A 26,694-nucleotide genomic window follows, 5' to 3' on the forward strand; every position below is an offset into this window, starting at 1 on the left:
GTACCATTACTATACATGAAATGGATTGTATTAATTTAATTGGTGCTCATTAACCAAATCTGGTATCATTTATTTTACAGATAATTGGAAGAAGAGCAATGGTTGGATCCATTTTAATCCAGTAATCTTCAACCACTCCCTCTAAGTATCCTCTTTACCTATAGATACATTATTTGCTAAATATCTGATACAAAATATCTGTCCTGCAAGTGAACAACATCAGCATGAAACACTAATGCAGATTCTACTGATGCCAGCAAACAAGAAGCGTGCCCAGTTCTCACCTGATCCCCTGGTTATCCCACACGGTTTATATTAACTCTAAGAATTGTTTTGTATATGTATATTTTCATCACATTTGACAATCAACAAAGTGTTTAATTATTGTTATGTGTCTAGCTGAAATGTTTTATTTAATTGATTCAATTATTATTACATATTAGTAGCCATCCTGCAAATTTTCACCTCTTTACCAAAAGGTACATCAAAAGCCATGAAATTCTCAAAATATATGAAAGCTGTGAAAGCCTGTGTCACTATACTCCTGATGGCTGCTCTAAATTAGGTTTAGAGCATTCAAATTTCTCCTTTATCCCATCACCTGCATTCTGCAGACAATAACATCATGGATTCAACATTATCTAAACACTTAAAACACTGTTTTATTTGACTTTTAAGTATTCTGTATATGTACACAGATATAAAACAGCATTTAATATTATACTACAGTAAAATCTATCACATTTCATGTGCTTCCCAAAAGCATTACTTATATGTTTTGTCGAAGTATGGTTTCCTTGATATATTGTCACAGAACCCAATAATTTTTTTTCAGTTATTAAGTATTCCTAGACTTTTCCCACAAAAAAAAGGTGAATTTTGTCAAAGATGTCACCAAGTTCAAAGTAAGAATTTTCTGTATAACGTCTGTCAAAAATGTGCACTGTAACTCAACCTCAGAATAGACCGGGAGCTGTTTTGCCCACTTTCTAAACACTGTGAATCATGACGATAGAGAAAATAGAATGGAAAGTCGATCTTTACAGTTAAAGGCTTGAGGTGTCAGAATAGATTTTTAATGGAACTATGACATTCGTTCTTCATTCACCTCTCAAAACTCACAATATTTTATTACATCCCGTGTCCCTTATGTTCGATGTTAGGTCTAAATAGTGTAGCAGTCTGAGATGTTCAATTCCACATGTAGCCACAACGCACACAATTCTCACCAGTTTCTCATGAAAGTTCTCATAAACAGGCAAGTGCTGGCAGCGTGGCTATTCCACTGCAGATTTTATGGAAAATACCATTTGTATAAAGTCACCAGTAAAGAAGCACAGGGCAAGAGACAACAAAACGCTTAAACCTTTACTCATCAGATACTACCATGACAAATACACCATATGACCAAGCATTGACACTGCACCCAGGAAGCACACAGACTACTATAACTAGATCTCAGCTGCAAAGAAATCATTTTTCATGAAAATTTTTTCATAAAAACTTGTGGGGGTTTTTTTTTCCTTCTTTTTCCTTTTGGTGATGATGGTAGTTGTGTTATTTTTGTTAGGTTTGGGTTGGTTGGATTTTTTTTATTTATTTTGTTTAAACTATGGCAAAAGGTTCCCCTTTCCTTATCTTCAATTGAAAATCTATGTTTCAACTTGGAACTAGCTTCTGACATTGCATCAGTATAACTTTGTTTATACGGTCCTCAAAGGCAGGCATAGCAGCACCAGAGTGATTGCCATAATGTAGATAATGTAATATTAAAAATAAATAAAAAAATCCTGGCAGTTTATGCTTAGAAAGCTCAGGTCCCAATTAGAGTTTCTATGTCTCTTCTGGCCAGAGGCACCAAGTCAGCAGGAAGTCTGGATATTAGCCAAATACTTAATAGCTTTGTACAACTACTTGCCAATACTCACATTCAGCCAAGGTCTCAAACATTTGTAATACTGATGAAAGCTTTAGGAGAACCTTCCCCTTACAGCTGTCCTCCCCAAATAATATAGACTGACAGCTCAGCGCAGAAATATCAGATTGATAATTTCATACACTCAGTGGCTTCCAAACTGCCCCAAAACCATTTAATCATATACAGCTCCCAAAATATAAACTGAAAACAACAAAATAGAAGAACTAAGACATGATGCAGAAGATGCATTCTATGATAGAATTCATCTCACGTTCTGAAGTACCACATAAAGCAGAAGACTCGCAGAAAAAAAGTTCTGTTCCATAAATTTAAAAGTTCTGACAAACAACGTGTGTATGTATATATATACACACATTAAAACTCTTATCACAACAAACAGCAGAGCTGTACACAACAGCCAAGGTAAATACACATGTATTTAAAGCAGTGATCAAAAGGCTGAGACATTTCTGGCAGATCATTTTAGATTACCTTGGTAGCTAACTGCTTTAAAAGGAGCTTAACACATCTTCCAAAAAAATTTTTTTTTTTTTTTTTTTTTTTTGCATGCTTTTTATCATCTGTGATGGTTTGGGGAAGAAAAAAAGAAAAAGCAATCTGACGCAAACTATGTATGGAGAATGATTTTAAATGTGCACATCCTTTCTTTAACTGGAGCAGTACAGCACTTTTTATTTCAGTCAAGTAAGAAAAAAATGGACAAAGTGCTGGTTCATACAGTGGCTCTTTCAAGACACTTATTGTTTTTATCATAAAGGGAAACGTATTTTTCTCTGCCTATCGCTATCAGACTGATGAAATTGTTTGTTTTTCTCCCCACTTTTCTAATCATAGGAAATAGTGTCACAACTCTTCCCATTATCCTACTACTCCTGAGAAGTTTGAAAAATAATAAATACATGACATTAAAAGTAATGTCATCTTCATTTAGGTTCCTTTTATTTATCAATAAGCATTAATTTCACTACTTTATCTTGTAGACAGCTAATGACTAAAACAGCACACTTAATTTAGCTCAAGTTTCTATTTTATAATTGTGTAAAAGAAGGTAAAGAAAATTTGGGGTAAGGGGTGGAAAAAATACAAAACTTAAGTCAGAAATAATGTACATATATATATATATATATATATATATATATATATATATGCACACACACTTTAAACAGCCAAGCTTCCTTTTCTCAGCAGAAATCACATTTGCCTTAGAGCAGCCCAAGAGCAGCAAGTAGGTCACTTCATATTGCTAACTTTCTATCTGGTCCACACTTCCACTTTGTACGCGAGCAAAGAAATCTGAATCCTTGACAAAGAGAATTAAACCTTTAATTTTTCATGTAACCTTTTGCATTTGCTTTTCCCCACTTACACAGAACTAATGGAGCCCATTGGGAGCATAAATAACACCTTTTAAAGAGAATATTACTGCAGTTGTATGATGACAGAACAATATAACACACAAGAAAGGACATTAGGCAAAATATTACTCCAAATATTTGGGAACGAGGAACCAGCACGGAGAGCTGCTGTGCTGCTCCATTTAGACCTTGCAGAAAGAGCTCATTGAATTCAGATGATGAAAAGACCAACTTCAATCTTCAAAATGATACAAATAAGATCTTCAGAAAAGTTACACTTCAAAAAGAAAATTTAATCTACCTATGCTTACATTACTTCTCATGAAAGCTTTTGTAAGCAGAATCACATAAAACATCACCTAGTATCCTTCTTTCCCTTTGCTATATATACACTCACTAACAAGGTTGTAAATGATCAACAGTAGAAGACACAAATGACTCAATCAGGAATGACAGAAGCAAAGTAACAATATTGAATTTTTCCTTACTAATTAAGTATGCAACAGATCAGAAGAATCAGAAGTATTAATAATGGCAAGCACCCATAAATAAACAGAAAGGAACTAAGGTCACAGTGGTAGAATATGGACAAAAACCTAAGTCTGTTCCCACAGCAGCGGGTATCTATACTGTCAACATTCATTCCAATACTCTGAAACATAAGGCTGTTTATTTGATAACATACATATACTACAAACACTAAATGCACTTTAAAGGCAGCAATTAATTTGTCATAGGAATAAAGGAATAAACCTGAAAATAATTTACAAAGAAATTGATTGAATTTATAACTAAACAGGAAGGTTTGCCTAATTTCATTTTGGGTATGTTTATTAATATTGACATTCACATTAATGTAAAATTTTCCATTCTAAGACAAATTTCTTAGAAATAGCCAGAGATGCTTCTACACAATGGATTGTTTTCAATTGAATTTGTTAAGGTTTCTCACTTGAATGTTATTAAAGACAGCATTACAAATGTTACATATTTACAGGATAAAGCTGTGGGGTTTTGTTTGTTTGTTTTATAAATACAAAACTCCTTTTTTCAAAAGAAAACACAGAATAGCCATAGGACCAGCTAATAAGACTACCACATAACTTCCTGTGTTTTCTACAGAATTAGATAATAGTCAATTCTTAAATACTGGGAGATACGTCAAATTCACCAGTCTGCCCTTTACATTTCTTGGGTCTGAGAGTAGTGTTACGCATATTGACTTCTACTGTAAATAAAATTATCTATTTGTGCATCCAGCATTCTTCAAAGCCATGAGAAGATAAAAACATAATGAACATCTCTCTTCTTCTCACCAGGATGGAAGGGTACACACTTTTTATGATCACACCCAAAAAATGAAACTGGCTGTGCCCCAACCACATTAGATCAAAGTCCTCCGAAGGAATGTAGGCTCTATAGGTGATGCATGTGGTTTACGACATTACCACTTACATTCAGCACAAAGTCAGCTCCCCAGAACTGTTTGAAAGCAATTCACTTCTACAAGTCTCTTTTTCTTTATTCCCAGGAAAGGCTAAAAACCATTTCCCAGCCACTTCTGGCTGCTAACAACTTCACATGACCTCATGTTCCACCTTTGCACTGACACTGAACCCTTAGTCAAGCATAATCGTGCCAATTCACAAGTGCAAGCGAGAAGTCATTCCAGGCTTCTGCTGTGAACATCTCACACTGATGACAAATGCTACCACAACTGCTTTTCTTAAGGAAAAAATTTAAGGAGAACCAAATCACCTAAGTAGATTTTAAATGAGGCCTGTGAATGAGATATATAAATGAAAGCCAAGGCAGATAACTGCCAGTACTTAACCACCAAAAACCAGCATGCTTCATAAAGCAAAGTTCACCTTCCAGAGAGTCATCTGAGAGCAACAGTGTCTCATGCATGAAAAAACAATCATGCTTTTCCATGTCATGTTTGTCCACTAACCCAAGTTGTTCAAAGACACAGACTGTAAGAACCAAAATTTCAACAAACATTTTGAGGAAAAGAATGTACTAAAGTGTTTAAATCCAAATTCATGTGATCACAGAAGTACAGCCTATGCCTTTATATTAAAAATAAAGGATTCAGACTCTGCATATGTCACAGACATAATGAAATAAACACATCAGCAAACCACCTGTAAATTAATTTTATTAACCATGAGAAGTGCTTAGTTAACAATACTGAAAAGTGAAGCAGCAGCAGAACAGCCTCCAACACAATCAAACTTCTATGTGACAAGAAGGAATCCATTTTGGGGAATTAAGAGTACTAAGGTCTCCAAATCCATTTAATTTGTTAATTTCTGTGAATAGACAATCCAAATAGATGCCAAATAGGAGAGCTGTGTCTGGACACAATAAGCCTCCATTAGAAATAGGAATTAATCAAATAAGAGTGTTCTGTTAGCCTCTCAAAGTTGGTGGTATAGTATGGCCAATTAAAACCAATTGGCACCATTTAAACCAAGCGAATGACTTAACAGAAGGGAAAGCGTTCCACATATTACCAATGTTCTGTGTGATCGGCTAAACCAAATTTAGCAACAGCACCAATTTTCCTATACTTCTTTGACACCCTTAGAAAAAGATTGCACGTTATAGACAGCTAGGCAGTCATTAGCTGAGTTTGCATACACTGCTTTCTCTAGCGATTTCCTGTCAGACTGTGAAAGTGAGTTTTTAAGCTACCCTTACTGTGGTCTAGAAAACTGATGTCACCTTTCAAAAACCTGATCCTAAAACTTCCCAGACAAAATATAGGCTTTTCTAAACACCCAAAACATAATATGTTCTCACATACCCAATCACCTCAAATTCTAAGACACATTAAATACGCAAACCTAAAAATAGAAATCGTGACACTACAGTTCCCTCTCATTATTGCTACAAAGTAGAGATCATAGTGTTATTAAACCTTCTGAACATGTCCACTTCAAAGCCTGCACTTGCAATATCATGCAGGAATTCTAGGTTCTCTAACAGAACCTTGTTCAGAGAAGTGCCAAGACATTTTGCTACTGCTCTCCTCTGGGTCAGAGCTCAGCACCTGTCAGCCTCTTGTTGAGGCTGTTACAAGCACTGCAAAACAAAAGCTGACTATTTAAGGCATTTTAAAGCCAAGTATTTCAAAACCACCATCACTAAATGAACCGTAATATTTCTCTAAAATGAAAGCAATATTAAAACTGAAATACCAGACTACAAACATTTATTCATGAAAGATATGCATGTTTTCCCATACAAAAACACTGGATATCTTTGTTTATAAGCTTTCTTGGTTGCCACAAATAGCCCACATCATTCACCTAGGAAACGGGTTCAGTTGAAAGGAGGAGGAGTGGGTAATGATGAGAGAAGCCACACCTTGCATATGGAAAGCATCAAACAGTCATAAATCTCACTATTTATTATGATGGAAGTGTAATCTTAATATAAATCATTACATTTAAAGAAGTGCAATCAATTAAAAACAAAGTGCTTTGGGAAAAGGTTAAATTGATGTTTCAACTGATCTGCATTTGGATTTTCTTGTATCACCCCGAAGAAAAAACCATGTCCAGTTCATCTAGAGAATTTTACAGCTTATTTTTCCATTTCTCAGCTCTCTTTTGGTCAGTTACAATCCTCAAAAAAGAAGATATATTCTCATTTTGCTTTAAATTAATTCTTGCACTTTTTCCTGGACTTTGTGAAAAATAAGATAGTACAAACACTGTGAAATAAGTTGAGAAACCCTCATTATTGATAAGTGCATATAAGACTACCAAAGAAAACAGCAACTGGTAAACTTATTTTGAAGCAACCATAAACCTGGAGAAAACAAATAGAACATCACAAATAAAAGAGCAGCTGCGTTACAAAAATATTGCAATGCCAGAACAGTTTTCTGAGGTGAATCTAAATAAACATCTCCATGCATACCCCAGGCCTCCTACAATCTAAATTTAACTGAAGCAAAAAGAATAACAACTGCATCATAGTGGATAAAAATGTAATAAACACCATAAGAGATACAGGTGGAAGAGCATATGTTGCCTTGGAAGTCATACACTGGCTGGTTGCCTCGCCCTCTTTAAGGGTGAACTACCCACACTTCTCTGTTAGTCATCCCTAAAAGGTCTGCAAGAATCATCTTCCCAAAGTGAGAAAATCACCCTGAGCAATCCCTTACAAAAACACGCCTGGCAAACAGCTACTTCTCTAAAGGTTTCACTCCAAGATGGCTGAATGAGCTCATTCGATATTTTGCTTTTAAGAATATTGGCCACTCCCTTCCCACCTACAGCCCCCAGAGCGTGCAAAAGATAGGAGACTACTAGCATGAATAATTACACCTTATGCTATTGTTCATCATAATCTCATCCAGCATTTGACTGGCAGTGAGTAAGGTGAGCTGAGGAACTCATAGGAGAGAGAAGTGGTGAGATGGGTCTTCTCCAAAGGGAGTCGAGAGCTCGATACTTTAATAATGAACTCTACCACTAACTGCTGGGAGATAAGAAGAGACCTGTGCTCAGGAAGAGCAAAGAAATAAACAGTTCTTAATGCAAGGAATCAATTTCACCCACCTTCATGCTGAGCCCCACCACCTAAACCAGGACCTACAGGAGGGTAATGGCATCTGAGCTGGCTGCCGGAGCACGCTTTGCCCAGCACAGTAACAGCCTTTCTCACCTCAGCAGCACCTCCAAAAGCACGTGGTGCCCCAGCCGCCTCCTGCAGCCGGTACTTTTAGCACCTACTCTCATGCGACAACACCACAATAATGGCGAGGTTCCTCCAAAGCACCGAGGAGATCTGGAGTTCCCACTCACGCATCCAATACGAAGCCGAGCCTTGCGTTTTGAATTGCTACAGTTAAAACTACAAGAAACCTTCCACCACATACAACGGAACTAAAGTAACTTACCACCACAGGCTCCGCGCGTGCAAAAGCAGATCTTAAAAAGGCATCTTTTCCCTTTCGCGTTCAAGGAAGGAAGAAATGAGGACAGGGGCAACAAAAACCCTTCGTTCTCCCACAGGGCAGGTGAAGAAAACACCCCCGACCCCCAGCAGCGAGCAGGGAGCTGCTTGACTCCGTGCAACCAGCACGGTGACCCCGTGCAGCAGCCTCGGGGCGTTGAGCAAATCTAAGCACCGGCCTCCGCCCTGGAGCAGCGCTGGGAGCGGGGCGTTCCCTCCAGGCACGCAGGGAGGAGCGAAGCGGCCGCTGCTTCCCGGCCCTGCTGCGGGTGCTGGAGAGAGCGGGGCTGTCCGCTCTTCCTCCTCTTCGCAGGCGGCTCGTGTGAGTCAGGTAGATAAAGGGAGCCTCTCTCCCAAGGGGTGGCGGGGCACGGGGTAGTGCTTTATCTTATTAAAATGCAAGGGAATGTTCCCAGCAGATTGATACAGGGGTCCCAGTGAGGCGCTGTCTGCGGGGAGCAGAGGCAGGGAGCCGGGACGGTGGTCGTGAAAGAAAGGGGGGGGTTACATCGCACCTCCCTGCCTGCAGGGCTGGAAAGAGCCTCTGGGGCAGCGCTGGGGGGTCGTGTTGAGGAGGGAGGGGAGCGGTAATGTCTCCCTACAGCATCCACCCTCAGGCGGGCGAGGCGGAGGATCGTCTCCGTCCTCAGTGTCGCCACAGGGAAATGAAATGTCACTTAATGGAGGTGGGGGGGGGGGAACCTTCCCCGCCCTTCGAAGGAGGGGGAGAGGCGGCAGGCAGGGCCTGGGGCCGGCGGGGTTGCCGGGAAGGAGCAGCCGGGGTGTACACAGAGGGGCAAGGGAACGGGAATAGGATGGGAGGAGGGAAAAAGGCAAAAAAAATCCCAAACAAACAAATAGTTCAGTGAAAGCACTGATTTAAAAAGCCGACCAGAAAACTAAGCCTGACAAGTGGGATCTGCCCTCCTCTTGGCTGCAGTTATTGGCTGTGCCTATTTGCAACGAGCTTGTGTCTGCCAGCGCCAAGTGGCCGATAGGGGTGTCCATCAAAAGGGAAATAATCAATTCGCCGCTAAGGGAGTAGATTCCCATCCATCCATCACGGGTTTAGCAGGTAGCCGCCTAAAAATCAATCACACGCTAATAATATGTACATATGTATATGTTAAACACCTCCATCATCTCGCTATCCAGGGCCCTGAACAAAAATGCATGCGTACCCTCGGTGAATGTGTGTGTGGAATGAATCATTTGCATCACTCTTGTCCTACCTAAAATGATCCTAAAACAAAAAACACACACAGCATCATAAAAGAGCAACCTCTGGAAGTATTCATTAATTATATAACTGCAAAATAACCTCCTGTTTGTTTCTGCCTCGCATTCGCTAAAACAGAAATCTCTCTCATTCCCCCCCCCCCCCCCCCCCCCCCCCCCCCCCCTTCAACACAATTTTAAAGCAGCAAACATTACCCAGCATTCACAGATAAAGCCAGGAATTTCCAAAGCCTGGCAATTATATTCTAGAAAACTTTAATAGCAGTAATACTGTTAAATGGAGATCTCACACATATACACACACACACACAGAGAAAGGGACTCCTATGGTTGCATTTAGGTAAAACTGCAAGAAGGGATTCTGGCTGATGGTTCTGTAGGGAGAGGCACTCTCTTAGATGTGCGCTTGGTCCCATTTATTACCGTGTATTTCTGAGGCAATATAAAAAGCCTCTGCAATTTCATTTCCAGTTTCAACTACCAGACAGTTGCAGTAAGCGATATCTAGCAATTGCCTTAATCCCAATCCATTCACAGCGATGCATCACAGCCATATTCTCACTCAAGCTTCTCACCTTTCAAATCGTTGCATCTGTCTTTCGTCCTCACATGGATTTTACAACATCACGTTCAGCTGACATCTCGCTTGCACGGAGGAAGGAGGCAGCAGGGAAAGCCGGGGCCGCCGAGCACACACGGGGAGAGGCAGAGGGATCCCGCTGTTGTTTTGGGGGGGGGCTGCGTGCTCCTGTCCCTCGTCTTTCTGTCCCCCAGCGAGTGTCCCTCAGTCAGCTGCGAGCCCGGCTGGCTGGGCTGCCAGTCCCTGACTCAACATTCCCAGCATTCCCGAGGATCTGGGCTTCAGCAGCACCGGGCCGCCTGCCGCCGGGGGCAGCAGCAAGCGAGATCCGTCAGCAGCAGAACCACGTACCGCAACTTCCTCAGCCTTCGTCTCTGCCCATTCACTGCACAGCCCTGGGTTCCAGTCCCCACCCTGTAGATGTCTGAAAGGAAAGTGCGTTACTCAGTGTGAGATAGCCTAAAAATACACCTCTGTCTGCGTAAAGCTGCAGAGGACAAATTGCTTCCTTGTCACTGTTCGCCAAAGGCCAGAAATGCTCAAAGCCAGGTGCTTGAGAACATGGGATCTAAAGTCCATTTACTGCAAGTGCACACATATATAGGAAAAAGAAATCTAAACCTATATTCTGGCTTACGTGCAAAAGTAATTAAGAAGACATCCATATTAACTTCTATATTAAAAAAGCACAGAGAGATTAGCTGCTATAAAAAGCCTGAAAGCTTTTTTAATTAGAAAACAACAGATTGCATTAAAAATTATAACTGGGATTGTATTTTATTTTTGCATTACAAGGAGTGGAGGAAACCTTTGTAAAGGTTTGACTTCTCATCATAGGAACTGCTTTTTGCCCCCATTTCCCCCTCTTCTTCATATTGCATTTTTCCATGAGTTGCTCTCTATTATAGGTGAGCACCCTCAGTCCTTAGTTTCAATGGAACTTCCTATCCTTCCCTATGAAGAGTTTCACAATGTGTTCTACCTGCCTTTTTGTAACCTCATTGCTGTTACAATGTTTCTAAAGGGTGCTTCAAAGCTGTTATTATCATACTATAATCTTACTCCTCTCTTGCAAACACACTACTGAGAAAAACAGCTTTTGTGAAATTTCAATTTAAAACTTTGTCAAATGCAATTGATCTCAACAGATCACATGTAAATCTAACAGTCACTTAATTGCTGGATGTGCATTAACCAAAGATAGTTTAAATGTTTTTCTAGTTGTGAATGCTTATTCAGAGATGCAACTGTTCGAAACAAAGCTAGAATGCAAATCACAGTAAAAGTACGGTTGTTTTTTGTCTGTTTTCCAAAGGAAGAGATGTAGTCTTGCTGTATCTACATACTGCCATAACAATTACAATATGGGGCAAGTGCTTTTTGTGAGTTCAAAGTAACTTTAAAATACAAACTTCAGCTGCTTTTCAAAGTGACATGTTTACCTGAAGAAATTTCTGTTAAAAATATGGAAGTGGTGGATAGAAAAACAGTCCTTGGAGACACCTGACAAGAGGAAATGTGGTTTTGTATACAAATAATTTAACGTGATCTAAAAAGCAAACAGAAAACTCTCCTTTTTGTTCCTGAACAGTTAGCAAGTCTACATCTGGAAGAAAATTCACAAGCACTATTAAATATGGCTCACCACACTGAATGCTTCGATGCACAAGTGTCCAGTTTCCAAATCTATTGCTTAATTTTGATTCGTTGTGTGATAAGAGTATCTTACAGAGATGTCTGCATTGCTAATGCCAGTTCTGCCTCAGTCCTGTAATGATGACAGGACCTTTGTTAGAAGTACTGTCAGTTTCTGATGGTTTTTTAAACACCATGACATCCCATCACTCTCTGTATGAAAAGAGCAAAACATCAGTTTCCGATTCTCTTTTTGTGACTCATTCACTAACAGAGGCCACAGGCCTTGTGATAGTCTGCAAGAACCAAAATAGTTTTAACAAAAGACCAGTAGCGTGTCCACGAATCCCCTTTCCAAGGAATAATCTTTGTTTTACATTAGGGCTGCAACAATATTGTAATGATTGAGGCTCACAATAAAATTTGTAGCAGAATTAATCAAAGCCTCTCTTGGAGTAGTAGACCATCTGTAGGGGCCTGTCAGTATTACTAATGCCAAAGAACAGAATATACCCAGTATGGACAACACCATTTGGTGCAGAGCTCTGAAAAGAAATATTTTGCCAAATTATATTGGAAAATATAATGTGCAGTTCAAGTAAAGGAAAAAAAAAGTACAGCTAAACCATTTATTGCAATAGCAGAAACAAGATCCATTCAACTTCACAGTCACATAATCCAAACTCCTTGATAATTCCCTACACCAAAGACAATACTGGAATCCAAACACAAAGTGCAGGATAATAACAATAATAAACACTTAAGACTGGCCTCTTTGCAGCTGATGAAAGTTCTCATTTCAATTTGATTGCAGGAACATCTGTGTTGTCTTTGGTGTCATGATACAGGTGGGTGTCATTAAGCATAAAAAGAAGCAAGCCCAATCAGGTGAGTTAACTAGCTAACAGTTTCTACTCTCAGATATGCTTTTGGATTATCTACTTTTTTTTTTTTTTTTGCTTTTTGAAAAGTTTTCTGCCTTTAAAATAAATTATTTGTAATTCTTTGTGAGCACACCATGCACAAGAACCTGAGAAAAGCTCAGAGAAATTAATAGCTGGTTCTTTGTCTATAGAACAGTAAGTTATACCCTAAACAAACAAAATGGATGCAAAATAGAAGTTTTGCAGGCTGCCCTTTTCCTTAGCCTATGATGTACTGATGTGGAAAACACAAAATGTAAAACATATACAGTTCTTCATTGTTATTAAGTTGTTTTAAATTTAAGAAATTCAAACTAATATTAGAAAACATGTAATGTTACTTATTGTCTTTTGTTCCAGTGCCTCCCTTTATTCCTTCCCTATCTCTCTTTTCTTACTAACTGTGAAAACAACACTCCAGCAGCACCTCTGTCTCCCATAGTTTGACGAAAATTCATGTTGTTTAGTGCTTTGTTTCTAAGGGTTTCAAAAGAATTAAAAAATAAAAATAAAAAACACAAGCAAATGTAAATAGAAATGGAGCTCAATCACTTCTGCTGCATAACTGGGAGCAAGCACCTGCAGTTGTGTGCTTCAGAATTTGAGGGAAATGCATTTTGAGCTGTATTCCACTGAGCCTGGTCCTGATGTATTCGTTTGTTCTTCCCCAGTGGCAGACTTGTTTTCAGCTTTCATTTCCTACTACAAAAGCCAAGTAAAGAGTGTAATATAACAGTTTACTTACCTAACTAACAAATAAAAGTTTAAAAGAATTGGAATTGGGCCAAATACAGCCACTGTATTAATTTGAAAAACTGGATTATTTTCTTACCAAAAAAAAGGGGGGGGGAGCTAAAAATGCAGCATGAATAGAAACAATGCAAGGACACGAGAACAATTAGAAGCATGGAGTTCCTGAAACAGAAATAAGAGATATTGAGTCATCAGCCTCTACGTTCTGATTGTAAAAAAATGGGAATACATTAGGTAATGCTAGATTAGACTATTATCAGGAAGCATAAACAGCAATTCTGTTTACCCTATATTGCATTATAGGAGAGATAAAGGGACAGTAATCAACTTGATAGGATTTAACCACTCATCATGGTCACAAGAAACTGTTAAAGCTTCAACTGACCAGCAAAACTTATCATCACAAGATATAACAAAGATACGCTCTTTAAGTAACATTCCAACAGACTGAATTAAGGAATAGATTTATTTGGAGGAAAAGAGAATAAGTCATGAAGGATCTATTCATATTAAAAGCCAGTTCCTTACATTTTTACCTTTGTTTTCTTGAGTTACCTTCATAATGCAAGTACTTCCCAGCTGGAGAGAAGCGCTAGCACTAAAATCTTGAGAGAAGAAAAATTAATGGAATCAATTAACTAATTAACTTTCAGTTAACTCTGGAAGAGAACAAACTCTGTCCCCCAATTTACACTGAAAGTTACAGGTGTTGCACTTTACCATGATGTGGTAATCAGAGCTGGAGTGAGCACCTGACCAGTTGCCCCCTGCCTTCCCTCCACCCACCCCAACAACAAACTAACAGAAACTGCTGAAACAAGGTGCAAAACCATGGGCATGAACTGAATGGCTGAAGTTTGGTAAAGATTGAAACATTACCAAGGAAATAAAAGTAGTCCCAGAATGAGATCAAATTTCTATAGCTTCCCATTAGATCAAGTAAATTAAGGAGAAAAGTGAAAAGAATAAAAAACAGTAGCCAATATTTTTAAATGTAATTTTGTGTGTATTCGTTATACACAGATTCCATTTAGACAACACAAGACTGCAATGTCTGAAGGCACAGACTCAGATATTATAGGTTCTAACTTCCCTTATATACATCTCTAAGTTCCCTCCTATAACTTTCCAGCCCCCTGCATGTCAACAGAACACTCAAGTCTCCTTCATCTCTAGGCACTTACTGCCCAACCAGAGCCATGAGTTGCTTCTATTCACACACCTTCTCCAGTCCGGGTGGTCATCCCACAGAGATTATGAACTCTGTTTGACTTCTGCTCTTGTCTCCTGGAGACAGCCTTTGTTCTCAGTGTCTTCTTCCACACCCTGTCAAACTTGTTTTTCAGCCTCTATTCTGAAGGTAGCCTCGAGCCCTCACACAGGATTGTAGTTATCTATCTATCCTCCACTCCAGTGACTGGACAACTATAATTTTCATTGAAGAAGTCATAAATTCATTGTCCAATTTTCTTATTATTGTAGTCATAAGGTACAAAAGGAGCTCATGTCAGAGTTGTAGCACAGAAAAGCTAATGGCCCATGCCATTCTGACTACTTCATTTATGTTCTGCTCTTTGAAAACTCAAGGGAAGTTAGGTATAGAATTAAAGGTATCCTTTTTGTTGCCATAATTACATATCTATCTGTATTTCTATGACCATTATCTATTATACTGACTTTATGAAATATGGCCAATACGTGAGGATCTAACCTCAGGTGATTATATACACTTATCTTACCAATTCCAAACTAAAAATACAAAGGTCTTTCTCTTTTTTTTTTTTTTTTTCCCTCATTTTTATCTCTTAGAACCAGCTCTGTAATTTATGTGTATGCTAACACGATTAAATGTATCTAGCACCACTCTGACATCCAGAGGAAATGACTTAAAATGGATTCATGCTGCTAGAATCTCTTAGCTCCCAAAATAGAGTACTCCCATGTAGATTTGCTATTGGGAACACATTAACTGTGCCAACTTCTTTAACATGCCTTGGAACTGGGAGAAGGGGACTTTGCCTAGTCCAAAACATGACAGGTTCTGTTTTAAAAGTACAGGCTATTAAGATCCAGTGCCAAGAAGTGCCTCCTGATCCTGGTTGATTTACTAGCATAAATGTAACTGTCAGTGAAATTTGGTTGATTCTGAAGGCATTCTTTTCTTCTGCCTACAGATGCATCTAATGAATAAGTTAGTCTCATAATCTTAAATACTTTAATATTGATGATTTCATATGAAGTGCCTTCCTTCATTTAAAAGGGACTCTTAAATCCACAGTTTCACTTGATATTGTCTGGTTTTGCACTCCTCCTCTAAGAGTTTCGCTTTCTTTATTGCTTTATATCCTCACTTTTACATCCTATTCCATGTTATTGTAGAATTTTACGTGTTTCTGAAAGCTGGTTTCTGAGCTATATACCAAAGCAAAGTTCACACCATAACACAGCCTGAAGAATCACTGCCTTTCTTAGCTCACGTACGGAATTGGGTGAACCAGTGCCCAGCTGTTTAATGGTGTTCATTCGGTAAAGTGTGTGCTGTAAATGGACACTCCTGTAGATGCAGTGCATAGATTAGCACTGTGATAGCAAAGATTACAATCACAATTTGTGTTCAAAAAGAAAAGAAGAGAACAAATATTTGCAAGTTAAAATAAACAGGGAGCAATGTTTCCTAATTGTCAGCTTGATATTATATAACATTTCCTTACAAATAGTTACAAAATGGCTGCTTCCTTCTAGTCAGTCTGGCACATCTATTTCTAGATGCAAATCTATTTCTTAGATTGCAAATCTAAGCATATGCACTTTGCAGGAATGAATGTGTCTGAGGTATGACTGCAGTGACAGGGAACATAGTTCTCGCAAATTCAAGGACTCTGTTCTCTCTGTTGTTGCTATCTGTCGATAAGCCATTGTTCAGAGAAAAAATCCAAGAGTGTGACTATGCCCAATCTCCATTACCCATTTTGTAGGCATTCTCATTGTTTAATTGATTCTGCTGAGGAGAGTCGCTTAAAAGCCCAAGAAAAAAAGAGAGAGAGATAGAGAGAAACAACAACAACAACAAAACAGGAAGAAGCATTAAACTTACAAGCTTAGAGAAATCACTAATAACTTCAATTTTTCCAAGCAATTTCGGTTGTATATGAAATACACAATGAAAGCAATTCTAATTTCAACAGAGCTTTTCTTTATCTTAGGAACAAAAATTATACAAATCTGCTGGAAAATGACAGAAACTTCAAAACAGAGAGAGCAAACAGTGGAGCCTGTAAACAGCTGTTGCTCTGTCCTTCCTCCGCCTTTAAGAATGAAGAAGCACGTGCACTCCTGTCAATCCATTAGCACTGAGTAGAGCAGTACAGATGTAAAAATAAATAAATAAATAAATAAAACAGGAGAAAACCATGATCAATACTGAAACTCTCTCTAGATTTGGAACTCTGTAGTTTACTGATACATTGAGTTTATTAGTGTTTTTCAAGTGGTCTCCTGTTTTGTCAGGAGATTCAGACAGAAAAGCTATTATAGTATTTGAATCTTTCAATGATATCAAAGGATGAAATGCATTTAATCCATCCAAGTTTTAAGCGTGTGAAGTAAATAGATATTTTCCAGATCCCACTGGAAAACGATTTCTTACCTGGTGATACTGTATCATATTTCCCATGTCAGGAACTTAGATGTTATTTATGATGGCACTTGTAGACTCCTTCATCACCCTTCTTTGTATAGCAAAAAAGCATTTATGTTCATGCACAGTAAAGTCTCCTATTTGTGTTAGTTCTAGTTCAGCTCTTGTTAGCCTTGTGGATGTTATATTTTTTGTTTTTCTGTATTTCTTCTCTCTGCACTGAGTGACATTTAATGAGGTATTCTCAAAGGGAGAGCAAATCTACTTTGGATAACAACTATAAAAGAGAGTTTTCCTTCCATGTAGGCACTCAAATAAGAACAAGGTTTTAGAAGGCAGCAGGATACTGACTGTTCCAAAAGTATGTCTCTAGTTGTAGAGCATCTGATTCTTTTGATGGGATTCTGTAAGCTATATTCAGGTAACACACTGTGCACTTTGTTAAATTTAATAGCAGCACTTGGCTACCTGGACAAAGAAAAATAAAACTTGTAAATGATCCTTTGGGTTTCATAAAGATCTTCAATTCCTTGTACACATTTTTTCAGTACTACTGGAAGTGATTAAATATTGTAATTGAAGCCTATGATTTAATTAGTCCAAATGCTTCACATAAACACTTGGCTAAAGTAGATGATGAGGTATATTTTCAAATTCCCTTTCAGAAGGTCGCACATATGGCCTTTAGTTTTATCGTTACTTTAATTATACTCAAATTAGAACACTTCAAATCCACAATGTTAGGCTGGATTTGAATGTAGGAAAAAAAAGCAGTTTTTATATTAAAAGCTATAGATTTTATTAAGAATCCATGCTAAATATTAATTCCAGATAGTGATAAGCTACTGGAGGATGCAACACATTTAAATACAAAATTTGATTCCTTTCTTCATCTTTATTTCCCCCAGAGAATGAAATGATATTTGAAATTATCTGTCTGTTCACTTAAATGAGTCTTCATTTCTTGTTACAGAGCAGAGATGGTGATTCACACTGTACAGTAAGAAACAAAAATGAAGAAAGAAGATGAGGCTCAAGAAGGATTTCACTTGGCATGGCAGAGGGCACTGAGGAATGTAAGGTGAGTTCAGGTTGTTCATGCTTAAGAACACTAGGTCTTCAAGACCCCTAATCTTTGCTCATTTTTTAACTTTCTTATCATAAGCTTGCCAATACAAAAAGTAAGAAAAAATGCTGATTATATTCTTACTTTCAGGGATCCTATCTGCATTCGATATTTCACAAGTTCTCTGTAAACCAGGACTTTAGGGTACAAAAGGCTATGAATCTCTCCTTCAGGTCCTTTTCAAAAACTGTCCCCATCTCATTAGACATGTAAACCATTCTGGTTGCACTACAGTACAGGTTTTCCTTTTGTTGCCAACCTATATTCTTTGCTCTAGAGCAGACATTTTGTGAGGTGGTTGTTGATTAATTTTCTTAAGACGCTGCAGGTAGTTGATTTTTCATAGTTCTCTTCCTCTTCCCAATTTGTTTGATAAATATAATGCAGCAGCAATAGCAGCCATGGAATTGAATGATGCTATTTGTCGGTTACCTCCTCGTGCGATTAAGTCAGCAGGAGTACAAAAGTATAAAAGAATGCCTTTAAAAGAAGAATAATTTTCTTAAATATTGAGTGATTCTCTTACGATAATACTTGCAATCAGCACTCAGCATGTGCAGCAGCCACATTCTGGAAGATAAAATTGGCTGCTTCAAAGAGTTCAGTATAAAGCAGACGGTTGGGGTACTGTAGTTCTCCTACACTAAGTTATTAAAAGACAAATCACTTATGCTACTGAAGCTCAAACTGAGGTGTTCCAAAATCACAAAGATAGTTTATAGAATTGAAAATAGTAAAGATCTACATGCTGCTATTTGAGATTTAAGCTATGGTCACATCTGTGTCCAGTTGCAGGATCCTCAGTACAGGAGAGACACTGATCTGTTGGAGTGTGTCCAGAATAGGGCCACAAAAATGATCCATGGTTTGGAACAACTCTTCTATGAGGACAGGCTGGGAGAGCTGGGGCTGTGCAGCCTGAAGAAGAGAAAGCTTCAAGGTGACCTGACAGCAGTGGAGCTAAAGGAAAGAAGGGAACAGATTGTAGCAGAGTCTGTGGTGACAGAATAAGGAAAAATGGCTTCAAGCTCAAAGAGGGTAGGCTTACGTTAGATTAAGGAAAAACAGTTTTACAGGGAGGGGGGGAAGGCACTGGATCAGGTTGCCTGGTGATGTGATAGGTGCCCTGTCCCTGCAGACTTTCAAGGCAAGGCTGGATAAGGCCCTGGGCAACCTGATCTAGCTGTGGTGTCCCTGTTCATTGCAAGGGAGTTGGACTAGATGGCCGTCATAGGTTCCTTCCAACTCTAAGGATTCTATGATTCTTTAATTCTAAGAAAATCCATCCATATTAGTTAATATGTATCTTAGGCATTTTTGGAGATCAACTTGAAAACTAGGACACTTTCAGCAGCATGGAAAGGAAGACGTGTAAGTAGAGCTAAATAAAGAAGAAATGAATGTACTGCAATAATTAATTTTTTTATTTGTAGGGGGAAAAAAGTACTTATTGCAATGAAATTATGGTAGTGATTATGAAAAACATATTGGAAGAATATGTGAAAGCTATTAGCGATTAAGTACTTCTTGTAAGCCCAGTTCCTGCAATGGTCAGCACTTTAAGTACAGAGATGATTCCTACACCTACCACCTCTGGCTGTCAGTTTTTAATGGATTTTATGGTATAATATTATCCCTGAAACTGCTATTTACTTCTTACAATTGAAACCAAGGCAGAGCAGTATCCCAAAGGCTGTGCATTTCCTGTACTCAGAAACAAGATTGACTATTTCTAGCTACAGTCAGCGTTACTTGCTATTACAGAAACACTGTTAAATGTTAAAAAAACATTTAGTTGTTTAAAATGCTACATTTCCCTATGTTCTTCTTTCCGCTCTTCAAAATACATTATTTTTATGTACTAAATTTGAAGGAAAGCTATCCTAAAATTTTTTATTATCTGAAAGATTATTTCCATTTTTTTTATACCGTCGTACATTTTTGTTACCTAACAAAAGTATAAACAAGGTGAATCTCAGCCACTGACATGATGAAAGATGTTAATTTTGGTGTAATGAATGAGCTGAATGAAGATGGTTGTGGGGAAATAAATGTGCTTCACATACAGTCCATTAGGAATTAAATTCCATGCCATTCAGACTGGGTGAATAGTGTGGCTGGAGATTGCTTATTTTGTCATGGTAAAATTAATTTAAAATTTAAAATAAATAAAGATTGTGCTCTGGAATTAACATGGCAGTTCTACTACTGCTCAAATGAACTGAAAAGTACATTGACACTTCATTTACTAAACAAATTGCATTTTTTTTAATTAAGTGGAGCTCTTTTTAGAAAATAATCTTCATTGTTTCAATGAACAGAAACAATTCCATTCATTTCTAAATAAACAGATAACTATGCATCTTTTTTCTAAGTTATTCTTTCTTTTATTCCCATTTATTTATCTTTTTAATGTTCAGACCGTACTCTTCTATTATCTAATGATAGGATCCGCGGGGAAGTAGCTACTTCTTCATATAAAGTGCAGTGTTGCTGCTGTTCAGGTTTTGAATCTCTCTTTTTGCTATCCCAGTGTATATTTGATCAATAGTTTATGGGGTATTTACTGAGGTCATCTCAGCTCACTTTAAAAAAGATATCACAGTGACAGAAATGAAGGCATAATCTGATATGTATTAATTAAGGAGCAGCACCAGGTTTGGCATTCCTTATTATCAATACTCACTATCCTACCAGTTCATATATGGTGCTCCACCACAATTCTTTCCGTTATGACAGCACAGCTACCTGTATAGTTTCATGGTGAAAATCAGTGAAGTGATCCCCTGAATATTACACCCATTTATCTTCCCAGTTTTTCTCCACTAAGATTTTAGTCAGATCAGTTCTCGGTCCAGTTCAGCCTGTGACTGCATAAAGCACTTCTGCTGGCATGCAGAAGAGAACTGCAGTGAATAAAGGTACAAGAGTTCCAGTGAATCTTTATATCATTTCCAAGGAACATGTTTCTTTCAGCAAGGTGAAAAATGTGGACTTAGTCGTCCAAGAAAGATTCTCATGTCCAATTAGAACTGGGTGCAACCCTTTTAATTGAAAGTTTAGATGCTGGAAACCAGTATATTTTTATTTATTTCAAAACAAACAAACAAACAAAACAAACAAACAAACAAAAACATTTCAGAGTGCAGATTCGTGTAACAAGCCTGATACCCGCTGCTACTCTGCTGGTATAATGATAATCTTTTCACAACTACAATAAACACATTTATGAGTTATTTTTAAACTTCTTGTTTTCCTTTCCAACCTGTTCACAAGTTGCAATTCATGTAAGAATATACCCAAATTACTGTTTATATTAAATATATATCTCTCTTGGAAAAAGGAACAATTCTAATCTAGAGAGTGTTGTCATACAGTTAATAGGATAAGTTAACAGTGTACTCTGAAACAACAGTGCTAAATCTAAAAATCAATGAGTAACTTTAGAAAAATATTCTTAAGTATGAGGAGAAAAAGTCCTTTCTCAGAGAATTAAAACCATTGTTCTTACCTGATCTCTGTGATGATATTCAAGATGGTACTTTAAAAAAATTTCAAATGGGAGCTTTTAAATCATTTCTACTTTTTTTTCTTCCTTCTGTCTTATACAGTTGTTGTTAATTAAAGACTCAGCAAAAACTGTAGATCTAGTACCTCAAGCAACAACTAAGCATTTGGATTCATCAGCTGAGAAAAAACAAAACAGCTATTTATTGATTAGCTTAAGGCTTGCATTTTAGGCAGCACTGCCAGTCTGTTCACTCAGATGCCAGTTCCCAGCCATCCTTTGGATGATCTATTATTATTCAGAAGTGGTGTGTCCTAAGAACAGTAGATTGCAACCATGTTTTCTCCTTACCCACAACATGATAAGCATATGTTAGAATTTAGCAACTCCAGTAACAAAAAGTGGCCCATAGCAGAGCTCCTACCTATAGCAGAGTTCCTATTGCCAAGTGATTATATCAGTAGGACTCACAGCTTCTGTTGCATTCACCCTATTGATTGGTTGGTTTCTAAACACAAACAGTACCACAAATCCAGAACATTTTCAATCTAAACAGGGATAAATATGACAGATGGATGTAGAACACAGATGGAAGGAGGGAGTAGAAAGCCTTCGTAATCCATATCATATTCACTGTATGAAGGAAAATAGCTCAGTTTCTGCACGACTCAATACAATGTTTCTTGAGCTTAGAACTCTCATAAATGAGTGGCTGACATTCTGCTCAGCAGCTTCTGCTCTTTAGGCAGCAAACTTTCCCATTGCCCCTATTTTTCTCTTTTTAATTTTACTTATCACAACCAGTTCTAAGAGTCATGGACATGGTTTTCTTCTCATTCACCAAATCAAAATTTAAATTTTTATTTAAATAATAAATATTTATCATAAATATTTATGATCACTACTGCCTTTCAAATGGTTTTAAAAGTTAATTATTTTACCATGAAAGAAGAAAACAAAATAGTGAGGAAAAAAATAAATAACTCCCTTTTTTAGGAAAGAAGAAATGGGATTGAAAACTATAATAGGTGTTAACTCCCTCTAGGTAGTAGCTATCAATACTACATCCATAATAGAGATCACCTTTCCAAGATGGCAATTAGTTAATTAATTTATGAAATATATACTGTATACACAAACAACCATGGAACCTTTCTCACATCATTACTTTCAGGATTTTGGCTTCCTCATGAATGAAAAAGATTTATCTACCTTGATAAAATGAAATGAACAACACCTCTTCCAATTTTCTAAAAGCCGTGTAGCCATAGATGAGACTGTATTTTTCTATGTTAGTGGAAAAAGAGCAACACACATGCTGAGAAAGTGAGATGCCACTTAAAACACAATCTAACATATTTGAAGAAAAACACAATCAAGTAGCTTAATAACATCACACTATTCTGCAAATGGAAAACCAAAGTAGAGAGGGAAGAGGTATTACACCCATATTATTCTGGAGCGGCAATTAATATGTTTCAGCTCTTGGCCATATGGCTGTTTCACAGACTATCTTTGGACAGTCTCCGTGGGCATTTCTGGCAGTGCAGTAGTAATACATCATCTATCAAACTCTGTATTTTAAATCCCCAAATCAGAGATAAAAACCCATACACATCACTCAGAATAATCACAAAAAAAAATCAGCAAAAACATTTTTAGTTACTGTTAAAAACCAACAGAGTTATTACCATATTGGTGATGCAACCCTTTCCTTTGCAACTTTACCTGCACTCCTTAGAAACTTCCACTGCTCTGAAAATTCCACTAAAATCAAGTTATTTTCTTTGTAGTGTGAATAGCAATGACAGAATTTGGCTCATTCCTACTACTGTGATTTAATAATGTATGCTCTTTAATTATCACTTACTGTAAAAGCATATACATCTGAAATCATTAGGAATGAAAATACTGTACAACATGCTTTCAGAAGCTGACAATATTTGATAACCTTTAAAGACTTGTATAAGTATGAAGCGATTTCTTGTAGATACTGGAGTAATTTCTGGCAGATTTGATGTGTTGATGTGATGAATATAGTATAACAAAACTCTCAACTGTACATTTGCATTGCCATAGCATGGAAAAAATAAAAATGTTGCAGAAAGAAGACTACACTGACCTGAGCTACAGCAAGCAACACAACGATTTGTTGTCATGCTTGTCATCACAAGTTCAGTCTCATCTTGTAATAGCCAGATAAGTGTATTTTCCTTTGAAGCACCAAACATTTCTGCAAGCCATGGCACAACATTGTTATCTCCTTTTCTTAATAAAGCTCCTTTGCCTGTTCAAATGGAATATCCAGAATTACTAGTGTCCTAATGTGCCTCTATTCAAGCTTATCTAATTCAACAGAATGAAGCTTCCAGAATCAACTAGAAAGAAATACAGTGCAAACTTATATATGTTTGCACATACTTACACTGAACAATCTCATATATGTATGTTTAACATGTATGAGTATGTTTATATACACACGCATATATATAAAACTTTCACAGTAGAAACTGGAAACAAAGCAGTTGGCAATGCTCACTCCTGAAGTGGGATTGAATCATAAACCATTCAGGAGATTCAGGCTAGTTTCCCAATTTTCTGCAGAACAGCTATTGCCAAATGTAATAAACACTCTCCACAGAGTCAATAAGGATTACTTCAAAAGGAATTTACATCTTTAGAAATCCTAAAGTCCATATGAAAATGGCAATGAAGCAAGCAGCAGTTGTTGAGAACTGCTGAAATTATTTTTAAATATAACCAAGCTCAACCTAAACAAGCAAGTTATGATTAAAGAGCTTCACTCAGAAAACTCGACGAAAAGGGAGACATTTCAAAGGTGAGGAAAGCACTGCATCAGCACAGACTTTCATTTTCTTCTTTGTTTAATCTTCTTCCATTTTGCTGCCAGCCATTTTAAGTTTTTCCTTCATATTCTCTCTGCACTAGATAGCACAGAACTGAATTTTGCAACAGTGCATAACTTTCCCCCAAATATAAGCAGAAATCCAATCAGGTACAGCTCAAGGGTGAAGGAGAAGAAAATGTGCTGCAATTTTGGGAAGGCACAAAATGAAGGGAAGGACAAGAGACTACGGAAATGCCTAAAGAAAATGGCATTGTTTACAGTACAGAAAGAAAAGGGCAGATGAGGGAATTTTGTAGAAAATCCTTCTCTTTTATCTCTCAGCTCAAATACATTTATGTCAGTCTGCTGATCTTCTACTCAGATTTTTCCTAATCAGATTAGCAAAAATACAACAGCATCTTGGAAATGGTTGTAGAGATGCAGCTTATTCTGCTTTCTCATATCTGCTTCTGGCCAGGGAATATGCTTCTCTTCCCTCTTCACACAAAATCGCTGTGATTTAGATTATTCATCTAACAGAACTTCTAAATACACAGTGACAGACCACACATTCCCAATATAACACGGTGGTGTGTTATGTTTTTCTAAGTCACGTTACAATGAGCTGTAACATTTTCATTTACTACATTCCACCTGACTATTTTAACACCTGTAACCACAGCACCTCCCACCTCCCAGTCAGTAACAACTGGAAAAAATATAGAAGACTTGAGCAGTTTTGAAGACAAAAAGAATTTTTAACATGCTTCATACTGTAATAATGTCATGTTGTAAAAGAAGGCGTGGTCTTTACTAACACATCTCAGCTTACATTAAATGGGTATAGAGGCCATCCAACTCCATAAACAAATATATTAAAGCACAACAAATGATGACCATCTCCTATCCTGATTATGTTTATATTTCATTTAAAGGTAAAAATCACCTGAGAGCTGATTTCTCAAAGAAATGCAGTTTCTAATAATGCTGCTATTTAGGATTTGTTGTATATATTACTGTTACATTGATTATTTTTCTGATACTGCAGAGCTCTATTTATTTCCAGGGGAAAAAAAGCATAATCACCTTACACCTTCCTTCCACTCCCAAGCTAATGAAGCTGTGCTGCCCAGTATCAAGTGTATTCTGAAATCCCTAAAGATCTGTTTAAATATTGAACAGAAGCAGCCCCAAGAGCTTGGAACGTACCTTTCACTTTTCAGATGTGATCCATTACAACACGCACACATGCTTTTTCTTTCCCTCAAGGATTCTTCTGAAAAGTCCCTGAATAATCCCTAGAAATCAGAATGGTTAAGATTCTGAGTGAGTTAAATCTCAACCTGAGAAGACAAACAGGATAATAGAGAGTGAAGGAAATGTAATTACTAAATAAATCTGTCATTTTCTTTTGCTTTTAAGCAGCTGATTTAAGTCTGATTGTTTCAGTGCTTTCTCCTTGTACATTCACATATGATGATTTGTCTCAGTTGATTTTATCTTAGGGGCTTTTAAAACAACATGATGGACATTTTATTCTTAATAAATTTGGACTTTAAAAGTGTGTGTGTACAGAACAAGAACAGAAGAATGGACAGAGGTATCTTCATAGCACCTGAGCGAACACTTGCATTAAAAGATTCAGGCAGTGGATTGATCATTGACATAGCAGAGCATTTTACTTCCTTACCTTTTTCCCCACTGTTTTTTTAGGCCGCTTCTCTGTGAGTTTAAGATGACATTTCAAATTTATCCAATATAATATAGATTTACTTTACTAGTATTTGATTTATTGTTTTACCTCAGTTTATAAGAATTATTCATTGTTGATAACAAGTACACATAAATATCATCACTCTTTCAATTATTTGTTGTTTTTTTTCCCCTGCTATTTCTTGCTACAGTTTTGTCTGTTTTTAATTTAGATTTCATTTCTGCCTGTTCAAATACATTTTGATCAATTTCTTTGGGGGACATTTTTCTGTTGTCCTCACATCAGGTATTAATTTTATACCTGCTGTGAGATTAATTGTAATACACATTACATACATAGTAAAACCTAATCACTTCATGAGTCAGTTACCATGAATGAAGTTGAATACATCCGTGCTAAGATAATGATAACCATCCAGGAGAAGGCTCCTTCATGCAAAATCATAAAAGATTTGCCAGCC

At 37.4% G+C, this 26,694-nt stretch overlaps 2 protein-coding genes across 17 annotated transcripts in view; one reads left to right on the plus strand and one right to left on the minus strand.

The window, feature by feature from the left end:
* Nucleotides 1–10,895, minus strand: part of ERC2 (ELKS/RAB6-interacting/CAST family member 2) — a 369,824-nt gene extending 358,929 nt beyond the window's left edge. For 3 of the 15 annotated variants that reach the window (XR_001557971.2, XR_004308817.1, XR_001557959.2), the window contains exon 1: nucleotides 10,086–10,888. The gene's annotated coding sequence lies outside the window, so the exon portion shown is untranslated. Of the gene's footprint in view, nucleotides 1–8,215; nucleotides 8,474–10,085 lie in introns of those variants that run through there. The other 12 variants (XR_001557970.2, XR_001557967.2, XM_032447283.1 and 9 more) reach the window with 10 other exon arrangements.
* The window catches only part of CCDC66 (coiled-coil domain containing 66), a 31,487-nt gene continuing 13,294 nt past the window's right edge, over nucleotides 8,502–26,694 (plus strand). Inside the window, exons 1-3 of one of the 2 annotated variants that reach the window (XM_015875024.2) lie at nucleotides 8,502–8,602; nucleotides 12,540–12,613; nucleotides 18,012–18,119. The gene's annotated coding sequence lies outside the window, so the exon portion shown is untranslated. The remainder of the gene's footprint in view (nucleotides 8,603–12,539; nucleotides 12,614–18,011; nucleotides 18,120–26,694) is intronic. The other variant, XM_015875026.2, reaches the window with a different exon arrangement.

The sequence above is a fragment of the Coturnix japonica genome, chromosome 12 (assembly GCF_001577835.2).
Source record: "Coturnix japonica isolate 7356 chromosome 12, Coturnix japonica 2.1, whole genome shotgun sequence".
Lineage (NCBI taxonomy): Eukaryota > Metazoa > Chordata > Aves > Galliformes > Phasianidae > Coturnix > Coturnix japonica.